Genomic DNA, 27471 nt, shown 5'->3' with positions numbered 1-27471 from the left:
TTTTTTCAGGAAACTCATTCAAAGGTTTGCATTTTATGTGTTAAGGTATAGGAGATCTATCATGCACTTTTAAAGGGACCAAGCTTGATAATAATGTGAAGGCAGCAGTAAATTATAAGAAAGACGAACTCATATATAATGTTTGGTGAATCAAACACTCTTGAGTTGTGTTTATCAAGCTAAACTATTTCCACAAAAGGAAAAACGTTTATCAAGTAAAATTTATTCTGCATCAATGATTGTTATGATACAAGAGTACTGAAAATCTATGCGCAAGGGCACATATCTAAATCTGAAATACAAATAAATTAAGCAACTCACGTAACCCCTCTTCTTTATGTCAATGCTTTGACGTAGACAACGCGATCCTGGGTAGTCCAGTAGTTGTACATGTCACCAAAAAACAAGTTACATGAAGCATGTATGGGTACAATCATATTAAAACTCACATTCAAGCAGCAGAAGAAAATGCAGAAAAGTATTGGAATTACACTATAATTAATTGTATGTGTTTATATAGAGAAATCCAAATTAGTAATTATGATATTATTGTACTGTGATATACGTGAATTTTATAGTAATAATAATAATAATAATAATAATAATAATAATAATAATAATAATAATAATAATGAGATTAGAATTAGAATAAGTAATTTTAATATTTACTAATTAGAAAAGAAAAAGAAGTTGTTTAGTTGGTTATTAAAATTCTAATTATATAAGGCTGGGATATTTAGTGCACTATATATATATTGGCGTACTCGGTTATTGTTTACATACACGGAGGTTAATAAAAAAAAAACCCTAAACAAAGGTACTGCTGCATAGAAAGAGAGAGAGAGGTGAGGCGAAACAGAGGGAGGTGAAGCAAAACAGAGAAAGCAAAACAGATATTCAAATTCATGTATACTTTATTAGTTAAGACAATAATTATTTTATTGATCCAATGATTGCTAGGCCTGTGATCACTATGACCTTGTTATTAGATCAAGTCTTGTTGGTGTCTAACTGGTAAAGACATACTCAGGTAATTTTTTTATTATAATCAATTTGGATGTACTTGATTATGTAATTTATTTAATTATTTATTATTTTATTATAGTGTTAATTGGCGTTAACCACCATTTATACTAATAATTTATACATATGTTTTGCCAACTGAGTTGATGCTTTTCATGTTAATTTAATAATTTAAATTATATGTGAGCTATTATTTAATTACAATTAGAATGATTAAAGTATATTAGTTTAAGTTGTTGGCGATTAGAGTTAATCAAATTATTTTTATAGAATTATGATTTCTGTGAGTTATGTTCACTACTTCTGTACTATTAAATATTAATTATAATTTAAGTTGATCTTATATATGTTAATTGCCATTGGTGTACATGTACCTGCTCAACTGTACTATTAGTTTCATAATTATTCTTTACTTATTTAATGATTTTAAAAGATGAACAATAATAACTAATTTGTCAACCGGTGTATATATTATTAAATTGGATAGCTTGGTGGTACTTATCAGGTTAGCTTTGTATAATGCTTATGTTATAAATATAATAACAATATAGTTTCTGGTTTTTAGTGTCAATAACATGATGTGAATTTAAGAACCGTGAAATAAAAATATTGATGCAAATTTTACTTTTGATTAACGGTTAATTAATTTAAGAAGGAACTCTATTAATAAAAATTATATTTTTGTAATCAGATCGCGGGCCGGGAGTATAGCGGATTATTTACGAATTTCGTTAGTATTAGAGTTTTCTATATTTAAGGTACGGATTCTGTCCCCTTTTATTCAGCGCTCCTTCTCTTGTCCATTATATTTATTTGATTCATTCCGTTTTACTTTCTGTTCATTCCGTTAATATTTGCTTTGACCGTTTTAACTTCCGAAAATTGTTTTAAAATTTGATTTTGAAAAATTTAGATATCTGTTTACGCGGTTTTCAAAAATTATTTATGACACCCACCTGCTTTGGAAATTTGTGTCATTTGTCTCAGGTGAGTTTTAAATTTTGCGAGAATATTTATTTTGAACCCTTAGTGTGATTTAGGGTATACCGAGATAACCAGCTGTAGGGGTACTACAGCCATGTCATTGCGGCACCAGTGACATGACACTTCCGTGATAGTGTGATTGGTCACGGCGTATCCTTCTGTTAGCTCTTGGGAGGAGCTTTTGCGCATTTGATATTTGTTCAGGATACGTGGGTGCACCCAGAGTTTGATTTGTGATTTGATTTATGGTGACGTTGTATATGCCGTACACGTTATCCATTCTGTTGCACGCATTAGGTACCCTATGATGTGTGTATTTGTATATGTTCTGATCTCGGTATGAAATATCCTAACCCTTCGTTGCTTCAGCCTTACTTATTTTAAAAATTATTGTTTTATTATAAATTGCTGATTATTTATTTCTGATCTTTTGTTTTATAAATTGTATTCCAAATCCGTACTGGGCGTTTGGCTCATGCCGTATTCTTTTTCTGGCAGCTGCTTAGGGGGATCTGGGACTGTGTGAATGGAGAGCTCCCTTTATTTCGTTCTTAGGATTTCAGACTTCTGTCATTATTTAGACATAATTACTTATTAGAGATTTCAGCATTTATATATTTGGTTTAGACATTTTGGAGATTTTAGACTGTTTAATTATTGTTAGAAATATATTAGTGCTCTGTTTGCAGGTTTATGGATTTTAAGTAATATTTCCCTTCTATTTTAAGAAGGGGGTGTGACAGAGATGGCATCAGAGCTTAGGTTCTTTCTTGTAGAAAGCCTACTTAGGTTAACCTGTGAGTTTGGATAGACGATAGGATGGGTGTTCTATTTAATTTTAGTTCATTCTGCTCCTTATCATTTAATTCTGCTTCATCATTCTAAAATCTGTTTATAACTACTTCATCATATTTATTCTCGTAATCTTCATTCGTTCGCTATCTTATATTGTAGATGCCTCCTAGACGTGATCCTTTTCATATTGACCCTGCTCAGCTTACTGAGATGATAGGGCAAGCAGTGGCTCAGGCTGTACAGCAGGCTTTGGCAAACCAAGGAAATCAGAATGGAGAGGGAAATCATAATGGAGAAGGAAATCAGAATGGAGAGGGAAATCAAAATGGACACAGAAATCAGAATGGCAATGGGAATCAGAATCAGAATGGTCAGGGCCATCAGCTGGAGCCGTTTGTATGGTTGGAGAGGTTTGTGAAGCAGAAACCAGACTCTTTTAGTGCAGCACCGACTCCTATTGATGCTGAAAATTGGATTGTTCATCTCGAAAAGATTTTTGATGCACTAGGTTGTGATGAGATTCAGAAGGTCAGGTTAGCTGTGTATAAGTTGGAGGGTGATGCTCAAAGATGGTGGAGAGGAGTGAAAGCTACTAGAGGGGAGCAGTATGTAGAGGCTTTGGAATGGTAGGGATTCAAGGAAGTATTCTATGAGCAGTACTTCTCTAATGCTGATAGGGAGGCTTATTTGAGGGAGTTTCATTCTATTATGCAGCACCAGGATGAGAGCATTACTGATTATATGGCGAGGTTTATAAGGCTGGCTGGATTTGCTGGGACAGTTGCAGGGACTGCTGCGCAGCAGGCTGATAAATTTAAATGGGGGTTGAAGTCTCATCTGAGGGGTTCCATAATTTCTTTTAAATTTGATAATGTGGCAGAGGCGGCTGATGCAACAAAGGATGTTGAGAAGGAGCGCATAGATTTCAGGACTTCCAGGTCTAACAGTGGTAGTAAGAGGACTAGGGATGATCAGGGTTTTGCACAGGGTAGACAGTGGTATGGAGGTCAGAATGGTCCGCAGGGACAGTGGCGCGGACAGAATCAGAATAGGGGTGGTCAGTCATTCCATGGCCGGAATCAGTATGTTGGTCAGAATCAGAATCAGCAGTTTCAGCGACAGAAGCAGCCTAGACAGTGGCAGAATCGTCAGCAGGGACAGAGCCGTTACTCAGTGTATGGGGGAAACCCCAATATGATTCCAGTGGCTCCTTGTGCTACATGTGGTAGACATCATCCGGGTAGAGCTTGTTATAGACAGACTGGGGCTTGTTTCTTGTGTGGTAGCATGTCCCATAGGGCAAAGGATTGTACAGTGTCACGCAACCCTGGTGGAGGAGGAACTGGCGGTGGTAGTGGCAATGGCAGTCAGCAGAATCCTACAGCCAGAGTGTTTGCATTGACGGCAAATCAGGCAGCAGCTAATTCAGGTACCGTTTCAGGAACACTTCTTGTTGGTAGACGTGATGCTTATGTGTTATTTGATACTGGTTCAACCCATTGTGTTGTGTCTTTATCGTTTGTTCGTCATCTTGACGTTGCACCTTCATTATTATATCCTCATATGTCTATTTCTACCCCGATGGGGAATTCTGTTGTTATTTCTGATGTGTATCGAGAGTGTCCGATAGCTGTTGGAGATAGAAATTATAAGGTTAACTTGCTTCCGATGGAGATGCATGACTTTGATGTTATCTTGGGTATGGATTGGTTGAGTGAACATCGTGCCACAATTGATTGTCAAGGAAAAAGGGTGATCTTTGGGGATGCAGATAAACCAGAATTTGTATACCAAGGGTCTCAGCCGAAGGGGGATGTTAAGTTAATTTCTGCTCTAAAGGCGAGTAAATTGTTGTCTAAGGGCTGTGATGGCTACCTTGCTTTCGTGAAGGATACATCGAAGGATGAACCTCGCATCGAGAATTATCCAGTTGTGAAGGAGTATGAAGATGTGTTCCCCGACGAGCTACCAGGTTTGCCACCACATAGAGAGGTGGAGTTTACTATTGAACTTGTTCCAGGTGCCGAGCCTATTTCTAAGGCGCCTTATCGAATGGCACCACTTGAGTTGCAAGAATTGAAGGAGCAGTTGCAAGAGTTGTTGGATAGAGGATTTATTAGGCCAAGTGTGTCTCCTTGGGGCGCTCCTGTGCTGTTTGTAAAGAAGAAGGATGGTTCCATGAGGTTGTGCATTGACTACAGGGAGTTGAATAAGGTGACTGTCAGAAACAGGTATCCTTTGCCACGCATTGATGACTTGTTTGATCAGTTACAAGGGGCGAAGTACTTTTCGAAGATAGATTTGAGATCTGGTTACCATCAGTTACGAGTTAGGGAGGAAGACATTCCGAAGACTGCATTTCGCACTCGTTATGGTCATTATGAGTTTCTCGTGATGTCCTTTGGGTTGACGAATGCACCAGCGGTATTTATGGATTTGATGAATCGGGTCTTTCATGATTATCTGGATAAATTCGTGGTGGTCTTCATCGATGATATCTTGATATACTCTAGGAGCAGAGAGGAGCATGAGGAGCATTTACGTACTGTACTTGAAATTTTGAGGGAGAGGAAGTTGTTTGCGAAATTTTCCAAGTGTGAATTCTGGTTGGAGGAAGTGGCATTCTTGGGGCATGTTGTATCTGGTAGGGGCATTGAGTTGGATCCTGCGAAAGTCGAGGCTATTACTAATTGGCCCAGACCTAGCAATGTGACGGAGGTAAGGAGTTTCTTGGGTTTGGCAGGCTACTACAGGCGTTTTGTGGAAGGTTTCTCTTCCATAGCTTTACCATTGACTCAGCTAATGAGGAAGGGAATTAAGTTCGAGTGGAATGATGATCGTGAGAAGAGCTTTCAAGAGTTAAAGAAGAGGTTGGTGTCAGCTCCAATACTTGTGTTGCCATCAGGGAGTGGAGGTTTTCAGGTGTATAGTGATGCTTCTAAGAGAGGATTGGGGTGTGTTCTTATGCAACATGGGAAAGTGATTTCTTACGCTTCTAGGCAGCTTAAACCAAATGAGGTGAATTATCCTACCCATGACTTGGAGTTAGCAGCAGTGGTCTTTGCTTTGAAAATCTGGAGACACTATCTTTATGGAGAGACTTGTGACATCTTTACTCAGAAGGAGCTTAACATGAGGCAGCGGAGGTGGCTTGAACTTCTTAAGGATTATGATGCAAATATTCAGTACCATCCGGGGAAGGCGAATGTAGTGGCAGATGCTCTTAGTAGGAAGAACTTGGGGAGTGTTGCATCTCTCATTACTCAGCCGCACCTTATTTCAGATTTGGAGCGCTTGGGTGTTGAGTTGTATGTTAGAGGATCAAGTGGTAGCATTGCAAATTTGAAAGTGGAACCGAATCTTGTTTCAAGGGTTAAAGAAGCTCAGAAGAGTGATACAGGTTTGGAAGCTATTAGATCCGAGGTGGCAGGTGGAAAGCAAAAACACTTTCGTGTTGATGATGAGGGCGTGATATGGTTGGGTGGAAAATTGTGCGTGCCCGCAGACCCGACGATTCGTGAGGAAATTTTGAAGGAGGCTCATAGTTCTTCATTTTCTATTCATCCAGGTTCCACCAAGATGTATAGGGATTTGAAGAAGCACTTTTGGTGGAGTGGAATGAAGGGAGATATAGCAGAATTTGTGGGAAAATGTCTTACATGTCAACAAGTGAAGATAGACCATCAGAGGCCTAGTGGATTGTTGCAGCAGCTAGATATTCCAGTTTGGAAGTGGGAAAACATTACTATGGATTTTGTGACTCATTTGCCGAGGACTTTCAAGAAGAACGATGTCATATGGGTGGTGGTTGATAGACTTACTAAGTCCGCTCACTTCTTGCCTATTAGAGAGACTACTCCTATTCATGAGTTGGCAGAGATTTTTCAGCGAGATATTGTTAGGCTTCATGGTGTGCCTGTGTCGATAGTTTCTGACAGAGATACGAGGTTTACATCGCGTTTTTGGAAGGGATTCCAGCAAGCTTGGGGTACGAGGCTTAATTTCAGTACAGCTTATCATCCGCAGACCGATGGACAGTCAGAGAGGACGATTCAGACATTGGAGGATATGTTGAGGGCTTGCGCGTTAGAGTGGACAGGTGATTGGGATAAATATTTGTATCTTGTTGAGTTTGCGTACAATAATAGCTGGCACGCGAGTATTGGTATGCCACCATTTGAGGCTTTATATGGTAGGAGGTGTAGAGCACCATCTTGTTGGGATGAGGTTGGAGAGAGAGTCATTGAAGGACCAGAGCTAGTTAGAATCACTAATGAGAAGGTGGAGAAAGTTAAAGAAAGTTTAAAGGAAGCTCGATCTCGTCAAAAGAGTTATGCGGATCAACATCGGAAGTTTGGTGGATTTGAGCCAGGTGATCATGTGTTCTTGAAGGTGTCTCCTTGTAAGGGTGTGAAGCGTTTTGGTATGAAGGGAAAGCTTAGTCCGAGATATGTTGGCCCTTTTGACGTTATAGAGAAAGTAGGGGAAGTATCTTATAGAGTTGCGTTGCCACCACAACTATCTCATGTACATAATGTGTTTCATGTGTCAGTTTTGAGGGGCTACAAATATCATCCACTACACGTAGTTCATTATCCATTGCATAAGATTAGAGAGGACCTTTCGTGCGAGGAAGAAGCTGAGGCTATCTTAGCTCTAGAGGAACGAGTTTTGAGAAAGAACACTATTCCGTTTGTGAAAGTTTTGTGGAAAAATCATTCGGAGAGAGAGGCTACTTGGGAATTAGAAGAATCTATTCGTGAAAAATATCCGCATTTATTTGATTCAGGTACGACTATTTAGTTTCGTTTATTTACGGGGACGGAATCCTTTTTAAGCGGGTATGTATGTGATATACGTGAATTTTATAGTAATAATAATAATAATAATAATAATAATAATAATAATGAGATTAGAATTAGAATAAGTGATTTTAATATTTACTAATTAGAAAAGAAAAAGAAGTTGTTTAGTTGGTTATTAAAATTCTAATTATATAAGGCTGGGATATTTAGTGCACTATATATATATTGGCATACTCGGTTATTGTTTACATACACGGAGGCTAATAAAAAAAAACCCTAAACAAAGGTACGGCTGCATAGAAAGAGAGAGAGAGGTGAGGCGAAACAGAGGGAGGTGAAGCAAAACAGAGAAAGCAAAACAGGTATTCAAATTCATGTATACTTTATTAGTTAAGACAATAATTATTTTATTGATCCAATGATTGCTAGGCCTGTGATCACTATGACCTTGTTATTAGATCAAGTCTTGTTGGTGTCTAACTGGTAAAGACATACTCCGGTAATTTTTTTATTATAATCAATTTGGATGTACTTGATTATGTAATTTATTTAATTATTTATTATTTTATTATAGTGTTAATTGGCGTTAACCACCATTTATACTAATAATTTATACATATGTTTTGCCAACTGAGTTGATGCTTTTCATGTTAATTTAATAATTTAAATTATATGTGAGCTATTATTTAATTACAATTAGAATGATTAAAGTATATTAGTTTAAGTTGTTGGCGATTAGAGTTAATCAAATTATTTTTATAGAATTATGATTTCTGTGAGTTATGTTCACTACTTCTGTACTATTAAATATTAGTTATAATTTAAGTTGATCTTATATATGTTAATTGCTATTGGTGTACATGTACCTGCTCAACTGTACTATTAGTTTCATAATTATTCTTTACTTATTTAATGATTTTAAAAGATGAACAATAATAACTAATTTGTTGTCTGATGTGTCAACCGGTGTATATATTATTAAATTGGATAGCTTGGTGGTACTTATCAGGTTAGCTTTGTATAATGCTTATGTTATAAATATAATAACAATATAGTTTCTGGTTTTTAGTGTCAATAACATGATGTGAATTTAAGAACCGTGAAATAAAAATATTGATGCAAATTTTACTTTTGATTAACGGTTAATTAATTTAAGAAGGAACTCTATTAATAAAAATTATATTTTTGTAATCAGATCGCGGGCCGGGAGTATAGCGGATTATTTACGAATTTCGTTAGTATTAGAGTTTTCTATATTTAAGGTACGGATTCTGTCCCCTTTTATTCAGCGCTCCTTCTCTTGTCCATTATATTTATTTGATTCATTCCGTTTTACTTTCTGTTCATTCCGTTAATATTTGCTTTGACCGTTTTAACTTCCGAAAATTGTTTTAAAATTTGATTTTGAAAAATTTAGATATCTGTTTACGCGGTTTTCAAAAATTATTTATGACACCCACCTGCTTTGGAAATTTGTATCATTTGTCTCAGGTGAGTTTTAAATTTTGCGAGAATATTTATTTTGAACCCTTAGTGTGATTTAGGGTATACCGAGTTAACCAGCTGTAGGGGTACTACAGCCATGTCATTGCGGCACCAGTGACATGACACTTCCGTGATAGTGTGATTGGTCACGGCGTATCCTTCTGTTAGCTCTTGGGAGGAGCTTTTGCGCATTTGATATTTGTTCAGGATACGTGGGTGCACCCAGAGTTTGATTTGTGATTTGATTTATGGTGACGTTGTATATGCCGTACACGTTATCAATTCTGTTGCACGCATTAGGTACCCTATGATGTGTGTATTTGTATATGTTCTGATCTCGGTATGAAATATCCTAACCCTTCGTTGCTTCAACCTTACTTATTTTAAAAATTATTGTTTTATTATAAATTGCTGATTATTTATTTCTGATCTTTTGTTTTATAAATTGTATTCCAAATCCGTACTGGGCGTTTGGCTCATGCCGTATTCTTTTTCTGGCAGGTGCTTAGGGGGATCTGGGACTGTGTGAATGGGAGCTCCCTTTATTTCGTTCTTAGGATTTCAGACTTTTATCATTATTTAGACATAATTACTTATTAGAGATTTCAGCATTTATATATTTGGTTTAGACATTTTGGAGATTTTAGACTGTTTAATTATTGTTAGAAATATATTAGTGCTCTGTTTGCAGGTTTATGGATTTTAAGTAATATTTCCCTTCTATTTTAAGAAGGGGGTGTGACAGAGATGGCATCAGAGCTTAGGTTCTTTCTTGTAGAAAGCCTACTTAGGTTAACCTGTGAGTTTGGATAGACGATAGGATGGGTGTTCTATTTAATTTTAGTTCATTCTGCTCCTTATCATTTAATTCTGCTTCATCATTCTAAAATCTGTTTATAACTACTTCATCATATTTATTCTCGTAATCTTCATTCGTTCGCTATCTTATATTGTAGATGCCTCCTAGACGTGATCCTTTTCATATTGACCCCGCTCAGCTTACTGAGATGATAGGGCAAGCAGTGGCTCAGGCTGTACAGCAGGCTTTGGCAAACCAAGGAAATCAGAATGGAGAGGGAAATCATAATGGAGAAGGAAATCAGAATGGAGAGGGAAATCAAAATGGACACAGAAATCAGAATGGCAATGGGAATCAGAATCAGAATGGTCAGGGCCATCAGCTGGAGCCGTTTGTATGGTTGGAGAGGTTTGTGAAGCAGAAACCAAACTCTTTTAGTGCAGCACCGACTCCTATTGATGCTGAAAATTGGATTGTTCATCTCGAAAAGATTTTTGATGCACTAGGTTGTGATGAGATTCAGAAGGTCAGGTTAGCTGTGTATAAGTTGGAGGGTGATGCTCAAAGATGGTGGAGAGGAGTGAAAGCTACTAGAGGGGAGCAGTATGCAGAGGCTTTGGAATGGCAGGGATTCAAGGAAGTATTCTATGAGCAGTACTTCTCTAATGCTGATAGGGAGGCTTATTTGAGGGAGTTTCATTCTATTATGCAGCACCAGGATGAGAGCATTACTGATTATATGGCGAGGTTTATAAGGCTGGCTGGATTTGCTGGGACAGTTGCAGGGACTGCTGCGCAGCAGGCTGATAAATTTAAATGGGGGTTGAAGTCTCATCTGAGGGGTTCCATAATTTCTTTTAAATTTGATAATGTGGCAGAGGCGGCTGATGCAACAAAGGATGTTGAGAAGGAGCGCATAGATTTCAGGACTTCCAGGTCTAACAGTGGTAGTAAGAGGACTAGGGATGATCAGGGTTTTGCACAGGGTAGACAGTGGTATGGAGGTCAGAATGGTCCGCAGGGACAGTGGCGCGGACAGAATCAGAATAGGGGTGGTCAGTCATTCCATGGCCGGAATCAGTATGTTGGTCAGAATCAGAATCAGCAGTTTCAGCGACAGAAGCAGCCTAGACAGTGGCAGAATCGTCAGCAGGGACAGAGCCGTTACTCAGTGTATGGGGGAAACCCCAATATGATTCCAGTGGCTCCTTGTGCTACATGTGGTAGACATCATCCGGGTAGAGCTTGTTATAGACAGACTGGGGCTTGTTTCTTGTGTGGTAGCATGTCCCATAGGGCAAAGGATTGTACAGTGTCACGCAACCCTGGTGGAGGAGGAACTGGCGGTGGTAGTGGCAATGGCAGTCAGCAGAATCCTACAGCCAGAGTGTTTGCATTGACGGCAAATCAGGCAGCAGCTAATTCAGGTACCGTTTCAGGAACACTTCTTGTTGGTAGACGTGATGCTTATGTGTTATTTGATACTGGTTCAACCCATTATGTTGTGTCTTTATCGTTTGTTCGTCATCTTGACGTTGCACCTTCATTATTATATCCTCACATGTCTATTTCTACCCCGATGGGGAATTCTGTTGTTATTTCTGATGTGTATCGAGAGTGTCCGATAGCTGTTGGAGATAGAAATTATAAGGTTAACTTGCTTCCGATGGAGATGCATGACTTTGATGTTATCTTGGGTATGGATTGGTTGAGTGAACATCGTGCCACAATTGATTGTCAAGGAAAAAGGGTGATCTTTGGGGATGCAGATAAACCAGAATTTGTATACCAAGGGTCTCAGCCGAAGGGGGATGTTAAGTTAATTTCTGCTCTAAAGGCGAGTAAATTGTTGTCTAAGGGCTGTGATGGCTACCTTGCTTTCGTGAAGGATACATCGAAGGATGAACCTCGCATCGAGAATTATCCAGTTGTGAAGGAGTATGAAGATGTGTTCCCCGACGAGCTACCAGGTTTGCCACCACATAGAGAGGTGGAGTTTACTATTGAACTTGTTCCAGGTGCCGAGCCTATTTCTAAGGCGCCTTATCGAATGGCACCACTTGAGTTGCAAGAATTGAAGGAGCAGTTGCAAGAGTTGTTGGATAGAGGATTTATTAGGCCAAGTGTGTCTCCTTGGGGCGCTCATGTGCTGTTTGTAAAGAAGAAGGATGGTTCCATGAGGTTGTGCATTGACTACAGGGAGTTGAATAAGGTGACTGTCAGAAACAGGTATCCTTTGCCACGCATTGATGACTTGTTTGATCAGTTACAAGGGGCGAAGTACTTTTCGAAGATAGATTTGAGATCTGGTTACCATCAGTTACGAGTTAGGGAGGAAGACATTCCGAAGACTGCATTTCGCACTCGTTATGGTCATTATGAGTTTCTCGTGATGTCCTTTGGGTTGACGAATGCACCAGCGGTATTTATGGATTTGATGAATCGGGTCTTTCATGATTATCTGGATAAATTCGTGGTGGTCTTCATCGATGATATCTTGATATACTCTAGGAGCAGAGAGGAGCATGAGGAGCATTTACGTACTGTACTTGAAATTTTGAGGGAGAGGAAGTTGTTTGCGAAATTTTCCAAGTGTGAATTCTGGTTGGAGGAAGTGGCATTCTTAGGGCATGTTGTATCTGGTAGGGGCATTGAGTTGGATCCTGCGAAAGTCGAGGCTATTACTAATTGGCCCAGACCTAGCAATGTGACGGAGGTAAGGAGTTTCTTGGGTTTGGCAGGCTACTACAGGCGTTTTGTGGAAGGTTTCTCTTCCATAGCTTTACCATTGACTCAGCTAATGAGGAAGGGAATTAAGTTCGAGTGGAATGATGATCGTGAGAAGAGCTTTCAAGAGTTAAAGAAGAGGTTGGTGTCAGCTCCAATACTTGTGTTGCCATCAGGGAGTGGAGGTTTTCAGGTGTATAGTGATGCTTCTAAGAGAGGATTGGGGTGTGTTCTTATGCAACATGGGAAAGTGATTTCTTACGCTTCTAGGCAGCTTAAACCAAATGAGGTGAATTATCCTACCCATGACTTGGAGTTAGCAGCAGTGGTCTTTGCTTTGAAAATCTGGAGACACTATCTTTATGGAGAGACTTGTGACATCTTTACTCAGAAGGAGCTTAACATGAGGCAGCGGAGGTGGCTTGAACTTCTTAAGGATTATGATGCAAATATTCAGTACCATCCGGGGAAGGCGAATGTAGTGGCAGATGCTCTTAGTAGGAAGAACTTGGGGAGTGTTGCATCTATCATTACTCAGCCGCACCTTATTTCAGATTTGGAGCGCTTGGGTGTTGAGTTGTATGTTAGAGGATCAAGTGGTAGCATTGCAAATTTGAAAGTGGAACCGAATCTTGTTTCAAGGGTTAAAGAAGCTCAGAAGAGTGATACAGGTTTGGAAGCTATTAGATCCGAGGTGGCAGGTGGAAAGCAAAAACACTTTCGTGTTGATGATGAGGGCGTGATATGGTTGGGTGGAAAATTGTGCGTGCCCGCAGACCCGACGATTCGTGAGGAAATTTTGAAGGAGGCTCATAGTTCTTCATTTTCTATTCATCCAGGTTCCACCAAGATGTATAGGGATTTGAAGAAGCACTTTTGGTGGAGTGGAATGAAGGGAGATATAGCAGAATTTGTGGGAAAATGTCTTACATGTCAACAAGTGAAGATAGACCATCAGAGGCCTAGTGGATTGTTGCAGCAGCTAGATATTCCAGTTTGAAAGTGGGAAAACATTACTATGAATTTTGTGACTCATTTGCCGAGGACTTTCAAGAAGAACGATGTCATATGGGTGGTGGTTGATAGACTTACTAAGTCCGCTCACTTCTTGCCTATTAGAGAGACTACTCCTATTCATGAGTTGGCAGAGATTTTTCAGCGAGATATTGTTAGGCTTCATGGTGTGCCTGTGTCGATAGTTTCTGACAGAGATACGAGGTTTACATCGCGTTTTTGGAAGGGATTCCAGCAAGCTTGGGGTACGAGGCTTAATTTCAGTACAGCTTATCATCCGCAGACCGATGGACAGTCAGAGAGGACGATTCAGACATTGGAGGATATGTTGAGGGCTTGCGCGTTAGAGTGGACAGGTGATTGGGATAAATATTTGTATCTTGTTGAGTTTGCGTACAATAATAGCTGGCACGCGAGTATTGGTATGCCACCATTTGAGGCTTTATATGGTAGGAGGTGTAGAGCACCATCTTGTTGGGATGAGGTTGGAGAGAGAGTCATTGAAGGACCAGAGCTAGTTAGAATCACTAATGAGAAGGTGGAGAAAGTTAAAGAAAGTTTAAAGGAAGCTCGATCTCGTCAAAAGAGTTATGCGGATCAACATCGGAAGTTTGGTGGATTTGAGCCAGGTGATCATGTGTTCTTGAAGGTGTCTCCTTGTAAGGGTGTGAAGCGTTTTGGTATGAAGGGAAAGCTTAGTCCGAGATATGTTGGCCCTTTTGACGTTATAGAGAAAGTAGGGGAAGTATCTTATAGAGTTGCGTTGCCACCACAACTATCTCATGTACATAATGTGTTTCATGTGTCAGTTTTGAGGGGCTACAAATATCATCCACTACACGTAGTTCATTATCCATTGCATAAGATTAGAGAGGACCTTTCGTGCGAGGAAGAAGCTGAGGCTATCTTAGCTCGAGAGGAACGAGTTTTGAGAAAGAACACTATTCCGTTTGTGAAAGTTTTGTGGAAAAATCATTCGGAGAGAGAGGCTACTTGGGAATTAGAAGAATCTATTCGTGAAAAATATCCGCATTTATTTGATTCAGGTACGACTATTTAGTTTCGTTTATTTCCGGGGACGGAATCCTTTTTAAGCGGGTATGTATGTGATATACGTGAATTTTATAGTAATAATAATAATAATAATAATAATAATAATGAGATTAGAATTAGAATAAGTGATTTTAATATTTACTAATTAGAAAAGAAAAAGAAGTTGTTTAGTTGGTTATTAAAATTCTAATTATATAAGGCTGGGATATTTAGTGCACTATATATATATTGGCATACTCGGTTATTGTTTACATACACGGAGGCTAATAAAAAAAAACCCTAAACAAAGGTACGGCTGCATAGAAAGAGAGAGAGAGGTGAGGCGAAACAGAGGGAGGTGAAGCAAAACAGAGAAAGCAAAACAGGTATTCAAATTCATGTATACTTTATTAGTTAAGACAATAATTATTTTATTGATCCAATGATTGCTAGGCCTGTGATCACTATGACCTTGTTATTAGATCAAGTCTTGTTGGTGTCTAACTGGTAAAGACATACTCCGGTAATTTTTTTATTATAATCAATTTGGATGTACTTGATTATGTAATTTATTTAATTATTTATTATTTTATTATAGTGTTAATTGGCGTTAACCACCATTTATACTAATAATTTATACATATGTTTTGCCAACTGAGTTGATGCTTTTCATGTTAATTTAATAATTTAAATTATATGTGAGCTATTATTTAATTACAATTAGAATGATTAAAGTATATTAGTTTAAGTTGTTGGCGATTAGAGTTAATCAAATTATTTTTATAGAATTATGATTTCTGTGAGTTATGTTCACTACTTCTGTACTATTAAATATTAGTTATAATTTAAGTTGATCTTATATATGTTAATTGCCATTGGTGTACATGTACCTGCTCAACTGTACTATTAGTTTCATAATTATTCTTTACTTATTTAATGATTTTAAAAGATGAACAATAATAACTAATTTGTTGTCTGATGTGTCAACCGGTGTATATATTATTAAATTGGATAGCTTGGTGGTACTTATCAGGTTAGCTTTGTATAATGCTTATGTTATAAATATAATAACAATATAGTTTCTGGTTTTTAGTGTCAATAACATGATGTGAATTTAAGAACCGTGAAATAAAAATATTGATGCAAATTTTACTTTTGATTAACGGTTAATTAATTTAAGAAGGAACTCTATTAATAAAAATTATATTTTTGTAATCAGATCGCGGGCCGGGAGTATAGCGGATTATTTACGAATTTCGTTAGTATTAGAGTTTTCTATATTTAAGGTACGGATTCTGTCCCCTTTTATTCAACGCTCCTTCTCTTGTCCATTATATTTATTTGATTCATTCCGTTTTACTTTCTGTTCATTCCGTTAATATTTGCTTTGACCGTTTTAACTTCCGAAAATTGTTTTAAAATTTGATTTTGAAAAATTTAGATATCTGTTTACGCGGGTTTTAAAAATTATTTATGACACCCACCTGCTTTGGAAATTTGTATCATTTGTCTCAGGTGAGTTTTAAATTTTGCGAGAATATTTATTTTGAACCCTTAGTGTGATTTAGGGTATACCGAGTTAACCAGCTGTAGGGGTACTACAGCCATGTCATTGCGGCACCAGTGACATGACACTTCCGTGATAGTGTGATTGGTCACGGCGTATCCTTCTGTTAGCTCTTGGGAGGAGCTTTTGCGCATTTGATATTTGTTCAGGATACGTGGGTGCACCCAGAGTTTGATTTGTGATTTGATTTATGGTGACGTTGTATATGCCGTACACGTTATCCATTCTGTTGCACGCATTAGGTACCCTATGATGTGTGTATTTGTATATGTTCTGATCTCGGTATGAAATATCCTAACCCTTCGTTGCTTCAGCCTTACTTATTTTAAAAATTATTGTTTTATTATAAATTGCTGATTATTTATTTCTGATCTTTTGTTTTATAAATTGTATTCCAAATCCGTACTGGGCGTTTGGCTCATGCCGTATTCTTTTTCTGGCAGGTGCTTAGGGGGATCTGGGACTGTGTGAATGGGAGCTCCCTTTCTTTCGTTCTTAGGATTTCAGACTTCTATCATTATTTAGACATAATTACTTATTAGAGATTTCAGCATTTATATATTTGGTTTAGACATTTTGGAGATTTTAGACTGTTTAATTATTGTTAGAAATATATTAGTGCTCTGTTTGCAGGTTTATGGATTTTAAGTAATATTTCCCTTCTATTTTAAGAAGGGGGTGTGACAGAGATGGCATCAGAGCTTAGGTTCTTTCTTGTAGAAAGCCTACTTAGGTTAACCTGTGAGTTTGGATAGACGATAGGATTGGTTGCTTAATTTAATTTTAGTTCATTCTGCTCCTTATCATTTAATTCTGCTTCATCATTCTAAAATCTGTTTATAACTACTTCATCATATTTATTCTCGTAATCTTCATTCGTTCGCTATCTTATATTGTAGATGCCTCCTAGACGTGATCCTTTTCATATTGACCCCGCTCAGCTTACTGAGATGATAGGGCAAGCAGTGGCTCAGGCTGTACAGCAGGCTTTGGCAAACCAAGGAAATCAGAATGGAGAGGGAAATCATAATGGAGAAGGAAATCAGAATGGAGAGGGAAATCAAAATGGACACAGAAATCAGAATGGCAATGGGAATCAGAATCAGAATGGTCAGGGCCATCAGCTGGAGCCGTTTGTATGGTTGGAGAGGTTTGTGAAGCAGAAACCAGACTCTTTTAGTGCAGCACCGACTCCTATTGATGCTGAAAATTGGATTGTTCATCTCGAAAAGATTTTTGATGCACTAGGTTGTGATGAGATTCAGAAGGTCAGGTTAGCTGTGTATAAGTTGGAGGGTGATGCTCAAAGATGGTGGAGAGGAGTGAAAGCTACTAGAGGGGAGCAGTATGCAGAGGCTTTGGAATGGCAGGGATTCAAGGAAGTATTCTATGAGCAGTACTTCTCTAATGCTGATAGGGAGGCTTATTTGAGGGAGTTTCATTCTATTATGCAGCACCAGGATGAGAGCATTACTGATTATATGGCGAGGTTTATAAGGCTGGCTGGATTTGCTGGGACAATTGCAGGGACTGCTGCGCAGCAGGCTGATAAATTTAAATGGGGGTTGAAGTCTCATCTGAGGGGTTCCATAATTTCTTTTAAATTTGATAATGTGGCAGAGGCGGCTGATGCAACAAAGGATGTTGAGAAGGAGCGCATAGATTTCAGGACTTCCAGGTCTAACAGTGGTAGTAAGAGGACTAGGGATGATCAGGGTTTTGCACAGGGTAGACAGTGGTATGGAGGTCAGAATGGTCCGCAGGGACAGTGGCGCGGACAGAATCAGAATAGGGGTGGTCAGTCATTCCATGGCCGGAATCAGTATGTTGGTCAGAATCAGAATCAGCAGTTTCAGCGACAGAAGCAGCCTAGACAGTGGCAGAATCGTCAGCAGGGACAGAGCCGTTACTCAGTGTATGGGGGAAACCCCAATATGATTCCAGTGGCTCCTTGTGCTACATGTGGTAGACATCATCCGGGTAGAGCTTGTTATAGACAGACTGGGGCTTGTTTCTTGTGTGGTAGCATGTCCCATAGGGCAAAGGATTGTACAGTGTCACGCAACCCTGGTGGAGGAGGAACTGGCGGTGGTAGTGGCAATGGCAGTCAGCAGAATCCTACAGCCAGAGTGTTTGCATTGACGGCAAATCAGGCAGCAGCTAATTCAGGTACCGTTTCAGGAACACTTCTTGTTGGTAGACGTGATGCTTATGTGTTATTTGATACTGGTTCAACCCATTATGTTGTGTCTTTATCGTTTGTTCGTCATCTTGACGTTGCACCTTCATTATTATATCCTCATATGTCTATTTCTACCCCGATGGGGAATTCTGTTGTTATTTCTGATGTGTATCGAGAGTGTCCGATAGCTGTTGGAGATAGAAATTACACTTAAACCTCAATGAAGTAATAATCGATAAAGTAATAACCTCGCTAAAATAATATTTTTCTCCGGTTCCAATATAATGGACACAATGTATTTTTACTCCCGGTAAAGTAATAAATTCGCTAAAGTAATATTTTTTCTTGGTCCCGACCCTATTACTTTAAAGAGGTTTAGCTGTATAAGGTTAACTTGCTTCCGATGGAGATGCATGACTTTGATGTTATCTTGGGTATGGATTGGTTGAGTGAACATCGTGCCACAATTGATTGTCAAGGAAAAAGGGTGATCTTTGGGGATGCAGATAAACCAGAATTTGTATACCAAGGGTCTCAGCCGAAGGGGGATGTTAAGTTAATTTCTGCTCTAAAGGCGAGTAAATTGTTGTCTAAGGGCTGTGATGGCTACCTTGCTTTCGTGAAGGATACATCGAAGGATGAACCTCGCATCGAGAATTATCCAGTTGTGAAGGAGTATGAAGATGTGTTCCCCGACGAGCTACCAGGTTTGCCACCACATAGAGAGGTGGAGTTTACTATTGAACTTGTTCCAGGTGCCGAGCCTATTTCTAAGGCGCCTTATCGAATGGCACCACTTGGGTTGCAAGAATTGAAGGAGCAGTTGCAAGAGTTGTTGGATAGAGGATTTATTAGGCCAAGTGTGTCTCCTTGGGGCGCTCCTGTGCTGTTTGTAAAGAAGAAGGATGGTTCCATGAGGTTGTGCATTGACTACAGGGAGTTGAATAAGGTGACTGTCAGAAACAGGTATCCTTTGCCACACATTGATGACTTGTTTGATCAGTTACAAGGGGCGAAGTACTTTTCGAAGATAGATTTGAGATCTGCTTACCATCAGTTACGAGTTAGGGAGGAAGACATTCCGAAGACTGCATTTCGCACTCGTTATGGTCATTATGAGTTTCTCGTGATGTCCTTTGGGTTGACGAATGCACCAGCGGTATTTATGGATTTGATGAATCAGGTCTTTTATGATTATCTGGATAAATTCGTGGTGGTCTTCATCGATGATATCTTGATATACTCTAGGAGCAGAGAGGAGCATGAGGAGCATTTACGTACTGTACTTGAAATTTTGAGGGAGAGGAAGTTGTTTGCGAAATTTTCCAAGTGTGAATTCTGGTTGGAGGAAGTGGCATTCTTGGGGCATGTTGTATCTGGTAGGGGCATTGAGTTGGATCCTGCGAAAGTCGAGGCTATTACTAATTGGCCCAGACCTAGCAATGTGACGGAGGTAAGGAGTTTCTTGGGTTTGGCAGGCTACTACAGGCGTTTTGTGGAAGGTTTCTCTTCCATAGCTTTACCATTGACTCAGCTAATGAGGAAGGGAATTAAGTTCGAGTGGAATGATGATCGTGAGAAGAGCTTTCAAGAGTTAAAGAAGAGGTTGGTGTCAGCTCCAATACTTGTGTTGCCATCAGGGAGTGGAGATTTTCAGGTGTATAGTGATGCTTCTAAGAGAGGATTGGGGTGTGTTCTTATGTAACATGGGAAAGTGATTTCTTACGCTTCTAGGCAGCTTAAACCAAATGAGGTGAATTATCCCACCCATGACTTGGAGTTAGCAGCAGTGGTCTTTGCTTTGAAAATCTGGAGACACTATCTTTATGGAGAGACTTGTGACATCTTTACTCAGAAGGAGCTTAACATGAGGCAGCGGAGGTGGCTTGAACTTCTTAAGGATTATGATGCAAATATTCAGTACCATCCGGGGAAGGCGAATGTAGTGGCAGATGCTCTTAGTAGGAAGAACTTGGGGAGTGTTGCATCTCTCATTACTCAGCCGCACCTTATTTCAGATTTGGAGCGCTTGGGTGTTGAGTTGTATGTTAGAGGATCAAGTGGTAGCATTGCAAATTTGAAAGTGGAACCGAATCTTGTTTCAAGGGTTAAAGAAGCTCAGAAGAGTGATACAGGTTTGGAAGCTATTAGATCCGAGGTGGCAGGTGGAAAGCAAAAACACTTTCGTGTTGATGATGAGGGCGTGATATGGTTGGGTGGAAAATTGTGCGTGCCCGCAGACCCGACGATTCGTGAGGAAATTTTGAAGGAGGCTCATAGTTCTTCATTTTCTATTCATCCAGGTTCCACCAAGATGTATAGGGATTTGAAGAAGCACTTTTGGTGGAGTGGAATGAAGGGAGATATAGCAGAATTTGTGGGAAAATGTCTTACATGTCAACAAGTGAAGATAGACCATCAGAGGCCTAGTGGATTGTTGCAGCAGCTAGATATTCCAGTTTGGAAGTGGGAAAACATTACTATGGATTTTGTGACTCATTTGCCGAGGACTTTCAAGAAGAACGATGTCATATGGGTGGTGGTTGATAGACTTACTAAGTCCGCTCACTTCTTGCCTATTAGAGAGACTACTCCTATTCATGAGTTGGCAGAGATTTTTCAGCGAGATATTGTTAGGCTTCATGGTGTGCCTGTGTCGATAGTTTCTGACAGAGATACGAGGTTTACATCGCGTTTTTGGAAGGGATTCCAGCAAGCTTGGGGTACGAGGCTTAATTTCAGTACAGCTTATTATCCGCAGACCGATGGACAGTCAGAGAGGACGATTCAGACATTGGAGGATATGTTGAGGGCTTGCGCGTTAGAGTGGACAGGTGATTGGGATAAATATTTGTATCTTGTTGAGTTTGCGTACAATAATAGCTGGCACGCGAGTATTGGTATGCCACCATTTGAGGCTTTATATGGTAGGAGGTGTAGAGCACCATCTTGTTGGGATGAGGTTGGAGAGAGAGTCATTGAAGGACCAGAGCTAGTTAGAATCACTAATGAGAAGGTGGAGAAAGTTAAAGAAAGTTTAAAGGAAGCTCGATCTCGTCAAAAGAGTTATGCGGATCAACATCGGAAGTTTGGTGGATTTGAGCCAGGTGATCATGTGTTCTTGAAGGTGTCTCCTTGTAAGGGTGTGAAGCGTTTTGGTATGAAGGGAAAGCTTAGTCCGAGATATGTTGGCCCTTTTGACGTTATAGAGAAAGTAGGGGAAGTATCTTATAGAGTTGCGTTGCCACCACAACTATCTCATGTACATAATGTGTTTCATGTGTCAGTTTTGAGGGGCTACAAATATCATCCACTACACGTAGTTCATTATCCATTGCATAAGATTAGAGAGGACCTTTCGTGCGAGGAAGAAGCTGAGGCTATCTTAGCTCGAGAGGAACGAGTTTTGAGAAAGAACACTATTCCGTTTGTGAAAGTTTTGTGGAAAAATCATTCGGAGAGAGAGGCTACTTGGGAATTAGAAGAATCTATTCGTGAAAAATATCCGCATTTATTTGATTCAGGTACGACTATTTAGTTTCGTTTATTTCCGGGGACGGAATCCTTTTTAAGCGGGTATGTATGTGATATACGTGAATTTTATAGTAATAATAATAATAATAATAATAATAATAATAATAATGAGATTAGAATTAGAATAAGTGATTTTAATATTTACTAATTAGAAAAGAAAAAGAAGTTGTTTAGTTGGTTATTAAAATTCTAATTATATAAGGCTGGGATATTTAGTGCACTATATATATATTGGCATACTCGGTTATTGTTTACATACACGGAGGCTAATAAAAAAAAACCCTAAACAAAGGTACGGCTGCATAGAAAGAGAGAGAGAGGTGAGGCGAAACAGAGGGAGGTGAAGCAAAACAGAGAAAGCAAAACAGGTATTCAAATTCATGTATACTTTATTAGTTAAGACAATAATTATTTTATTGATCCAATGATTGCTAGGCCTGTGATCACTATGACCTTGTTATTAGATCAAGTCTTGTTGGTGTCTAACTGGTAAAGACATACTCCGGTAATTTTTTTATTATAATCAATTTGGATGTACTTGATTATGTAATTTATTTAATTATTTATTATTTTATTATAGTGTTAATTGGCGTTAACCACCATTTATACTAATAATTTATACATATGTTTTGCCAACTGAGTTGATGCTTTTCATGTTAATTTAATAATTTAAATTATATGTGAGCTATTATTTAATTACAATTAGAATGATTAAAGTATATTAGTTTAAGTTGTTGGCGATTAGAGTTAATCAAATTATTTTTATAGAATTATGATTTCTGTGAGTTATGTTCACTACTTCTGTACTATTAAATATTAGTTATAATTTAAGTTGATCTTATATATGTTAATTGCCATTGGTGTACATGTACCTGCTCAACTGTACTATTAGTTTCATAATTATTCTTTACTTATTTAATGATTTTAAAAGATGAACAATAATAACTAATTTGTCAACCGGTGTATATATTATTAAATTGGATAGCTTGGTGGTACTTATCAGGTTAGCTTTGTATAATGCTTATGTTATAAATATAATAACAATATAGTTTCTGGTTTTTAGTGTCAATAACATGATGTGAATTTAAGAACCGTGAAATAAAAATATTGATGCAAATTTTACTTTTGATTAACGGTTAATTAATTTAAGAAGGAACTCTATTAATAAAAATTATATTTTTGTAATCAGATCGCGGGCCGGGAGTATAGCGGATTATTTACGAATTTCGTTAGTATTAGAGTTTTCTATATTTAAGGTACGGATTCTGTCCCCTTTTATTCAGCGCTCCTTCTCTTGTCCATTATATTTATTTGATTCATTCCGTTTTACTTTCTGTTCATTCCGTTAATATTTGCTTTGACCGTTTTAACTTCCGAAAATTGTTTTAAAATTTGATTTTGAAAAATTTAGATATCTGTTTACGCGGGTTTTAAAAATTATTTATGACACCCACCTGCTTTGGAAATTTGTATCATTTGTCTCAGGTGAGTTTTAAATTTTGCGAGAATATTTATTTTGAACCCTTAGTGTGATTTAGGGTATACCGAGTTAACCAGCTGTAGGGGTACTACAGCCATGTCATTGCGGCACCAGTGACATGACACTTCCGTGATAGTGTGATTGGTCACGGCGTATCCTTCTGTTAGCTCTTGGGAGGAGCTTTTGCGCATTTGATATTTGTTCAGGATACGTGGGTGCACCCAGAGTTTGATTTGTGATTTGATTTATGGTGACGTTGTATATGCCGTACACGTTATCCATTCTGTTGCACGCATTAGGTACCCTATGATGTGTGTATTTGTATATGTTCTGATCTCGGTATGAAATATCCTAACCCTTCGTTGCTTCAGCCTTACTTATTTTAAAAATTATTGTTTTATTATAAATTGCTGATTATTTATTTCTGATCTTTTGTTTTATAAATTGTATTCCAAATCCGTACTGGGCGTTTGGCTCATGCCGTATTCTTTTTCTGGCAGGTGCTTAGGGGGATCTGGGACTGTGTGAATGGAGAGCTCCCTTTATTTCGTTCTTAGGATTTCAGACTTCTATCATTATTTAGACATAATTACTTATTAGAGATTTCAGCATTTATATATTTGGTTTAGACATTTTGGAGATTTTAGACTGTTTAATTATTGTTAGAAATATATTAGTGTCTGTTTGCAGGTTTATGGATTTTAAGTAATATTTCCCTTCTATTTTAAGAAGGGGGTGTGACATGTACAAAACCATACGCAAATACAATAAATGCCTCATATCACATAAGAATCCAAAAGAAGTGTGTTTGCATATCATGACTTGAAATATTAACAACAATTTAGTTATTAGATCAGGGATTCAAGGAAAATATCTTCTATAAGCTTAATTCTGTATTAAGTTTCAAGTACAATACACATCATGGAGTCCTATTTTACATCTGATCACGGTGCATAGGCTTGCTGTTTTTTCATAATTATCATCTGTGAATGTAATTCGAAGAGTAAGCTCGTAAGTATCTAGCTCGTGCATCATCCACAACACAAGAATTTTCTCAGCAACCTCAATAAGTACAAAGCACCGAGTCCAAAAAAGACTTGCATGGGAGTGGCCAAGTCATATGCCATGGCCTGTTCTTTTTCCCGAGACAAGAAGCAATATAGGCTATTCAATCCTTTATTTTTGACTTTTTGATTAATAATTCAGAGTAATTATAATTATTGACGAATTAGTTTCATTTTTCTCCTGTTTTAGGTTGCTCGTGAAGCAGTTGTTTCGTTACTAAGTAGTCCTTAGAGCATCTTCAACAGGCTCCTAGCTAACTCTTATAAATAATATAAATTATTGGCTCTTAGTGATTTAATATGTCCTCATCTCTAAGAATGCTTTTTAAATTGACTCCTTAATCTATTTTTTTATTAGTAAAAATATCTTGAATCCACAAAAAACAAAAGTGGAAAGAGAAAGATAGTGTTGTTAAAAATATTTAATAAAATAATAGTTAAGAGTGAAATGGGGTTCTTAAAATTGAGGAGGGAGATTCAACTCTTAAAGTTAAGAGTGAGTTTAAAGAGTCTAATGGAGCAATATTTTGATTTTCCCTCCTTAATTTTTGAGTTAAGAGCTTGAATAAAGTGTGTTGAAGATGCTCTTAATCCAATAGCATGTCGTAAGTAGTTATAAGTGAATTTGGTCTATTAAATGGATACCTGTTAGATATAGTCAAGTCAGTGACAAGTAATATTCAACATTTTAGATCAAATGCATAGAGCAATATTGTAATCCGAATTACTAATTTAATATGTGATTATGTCTATTCAGCAATTGAACATACATTCAAGGATATCTTCGACTACTTTCCTCAAATCTAGAGGCGAAGAGTTTGGCGAGTTTTACAGTCTACATGTACATATATCTCTAGGATTTAGAATGCGCATACACGATGTAATGGACAGTTCCACTCTCTTATGACCTAAATGGCCAAGGTCCTAGCTCCATTAGCAACAAACAGAGTAAGACGCAATATAAAACCATTTCAACTTATAAATTCAAACCACGCACTTCCGAATCTAGAGGTTTTTAGTCCCATGACTTAGAAAAATTGGTTTTACCCCCAAGGACTTGGGCTCTCATTTTCTGGAAGGGGGATATGGTATCTCCCTACCATAAATTCTCTCCCTAATCCGTTTAGTATAAGTTAAATATATAGGTCCACTAATGCCACATAGACCGAACTTTCGAACGGAGAAGCACCAACTCCAGTGAGACCACTACTATTACAAATTTTATCTTATATATTAACATGTTTTAAAAAATTGATTAATTGTTCTTGTGTTTGACTAATTTGTATCTTTTGGCGTTCCATTACTCAAATCCAGAAATCAGTTAGCACGAGATAAAACTAAGATAAATCCCTTATGAAAATATTATATTAAGTTACGATTATATATACCTTGCCAAAAAGATACAATTACAGAGTGATCTTATTTCAATCACATAAACATTCACATGCTATTATCCAAGAATGAAGCTTCACCACATGGAGGTGGAAGTGATTAAAGTAAGTTTTTCCTTCAACTTACTTTTAAAAATCTCTATCAATTCTTTACATCTCAAAGCCCATTTATTTAAAAATATAAAGGGTAATTTTATATATCTCCTATTTCCTTCCCTCTGATTTATGGTTTTCCTGATACCCCGGCCAATACAAACTGTAGAGCTTCCTTGCATGTTTTTAAACTGATGAAATTATAAAAGAGCAAGGTATATAAAAGTACACACCTCTGGGATTTGATCGCACAGCATAAGAAGTTCCAAGATTGTCATCCGAAGCACTATTTCCACTATTTTCATCCAAAGCACCAGATCTGTCTCCTCATGGGGCGAACCTCCTGCTTCAACCCGAAGTTGTATTATAAGTAAATATTAAATGAGACCCTATTTTTTAAATCTTCATCATATAATAATAGATATATACATATTAATATATATCTCTAAAACTTGATTAATTGTAAGTTTGAGTATGATATATTGGACACTAAATTGTTTTCTATATCCTGCCATTTCTCGAAGTTGGAGATAACTATGAGGAAAAACAGAAGTATATTCTCTATGAAAACCTCACCAAGTTGCATTTAAAAACATGTAGTCCGCAATATACAATAACATACAATGATCTTATTTTCATAATATAAATGTTTTGATGTTGTCATTCAAGAATCTAAGCAGAACTGCATAGCACTGGAAGTGAATAGAGTGAACTTTTTTTAATATTTCAAAGGTGAATTATTTTAGAATCTGAAACATTAGATCTCCTCCAAGAACGTGAAAAAAATTATCTGCCGCTCATTCCTCTTCCACTGTGTTTAATTGATATTGAGTCACTACAAAATACAAAGCTCATTCCTTTTCCACTGTGTTTAATTGATCCTGAGTCATTACAAACTACAGAGAGTAATAATGATGTTTAAAATAGTCGGGAAAGCTGAAATATACCTGTAGGATTTGTTCCCCAACATCAGAAGTCCTACGATTCTCATCGGATGAACTATTCATGTTATTTTCATCCGGAGCAGAGGCATCATTCGGCTCATGGGGAAACTCTTCTTTTACAACCCAAAATAGTATTAGAAGCGAGTAGTGTTTATTCGTTGCTAAGCAGAGAGTAGGGAGTTGGAGGGTAAGTGCTAGGCCATCATAGTTTAACTTTAAATCCGATACTGGTCAGCCCAAGGCAAACTAATATCCGTATTAAATATCTCTATCGTGCTCATCCCTCGACGCGCCCTCTCCATCGACACGCCTATAATGTAGAATATCTAACACTGGGAAACGCGCTAAGTATTAGATAAGAATATTATGCACACAATCAAATCTACATTTCCCACAAGATATACCTTGCAAGTTCCGTAAAGAATTTTTACAAAGAATGCTTCAACAGTCTCCGCTCCTCCATCCTTTACCTTGTCAGAAAAATCTTAGGTCGCCCTCACTTTCTCGTTTGCTACATTGAATAAAGGAACCACGAACTGTAGCCCTTAAAAT

General features: G+C 37.9%; 1 long non-coding RNA gene across 1 annotated transcript; it reads right to left on the bottom strand.

Annotated features, from left to right (window-relative positions):
• Positions 1 to 119: 119 nt before the first annotated feature.
• Positions 120 to 27471, bottom strand: LOC141724175 (uncharacterized). Its single transcript, XR_012576521.1, has 4 exons — positions 27324 to 27471; positions 26923 to 27251; positions 26209 to 26318; positions 120 to 368 (listed from the first exon to the last, which is right to left on the bottom strand). It is a non-coding gene; the product is annotated as an uncharacterized LOC141724175 (long non-coding RNA).

This window comes from Apium graveolens, chromosome 5 (genome assembly GCF_009905375.1).
Source record: "Apium graveolens cultivar Ventura chromosome 5, ASM990537v1, whole genome shotgun sequence".
Lineage (NCBI taxonomy): Eukaryota > Viridiplantae > Streptophyta > Magnoliopsida > Apiales > Apiaceae > Apium > Apium graveolens.
This window is presented reverse-complemented; position numbering and strand designations above follow the sequence as displayed.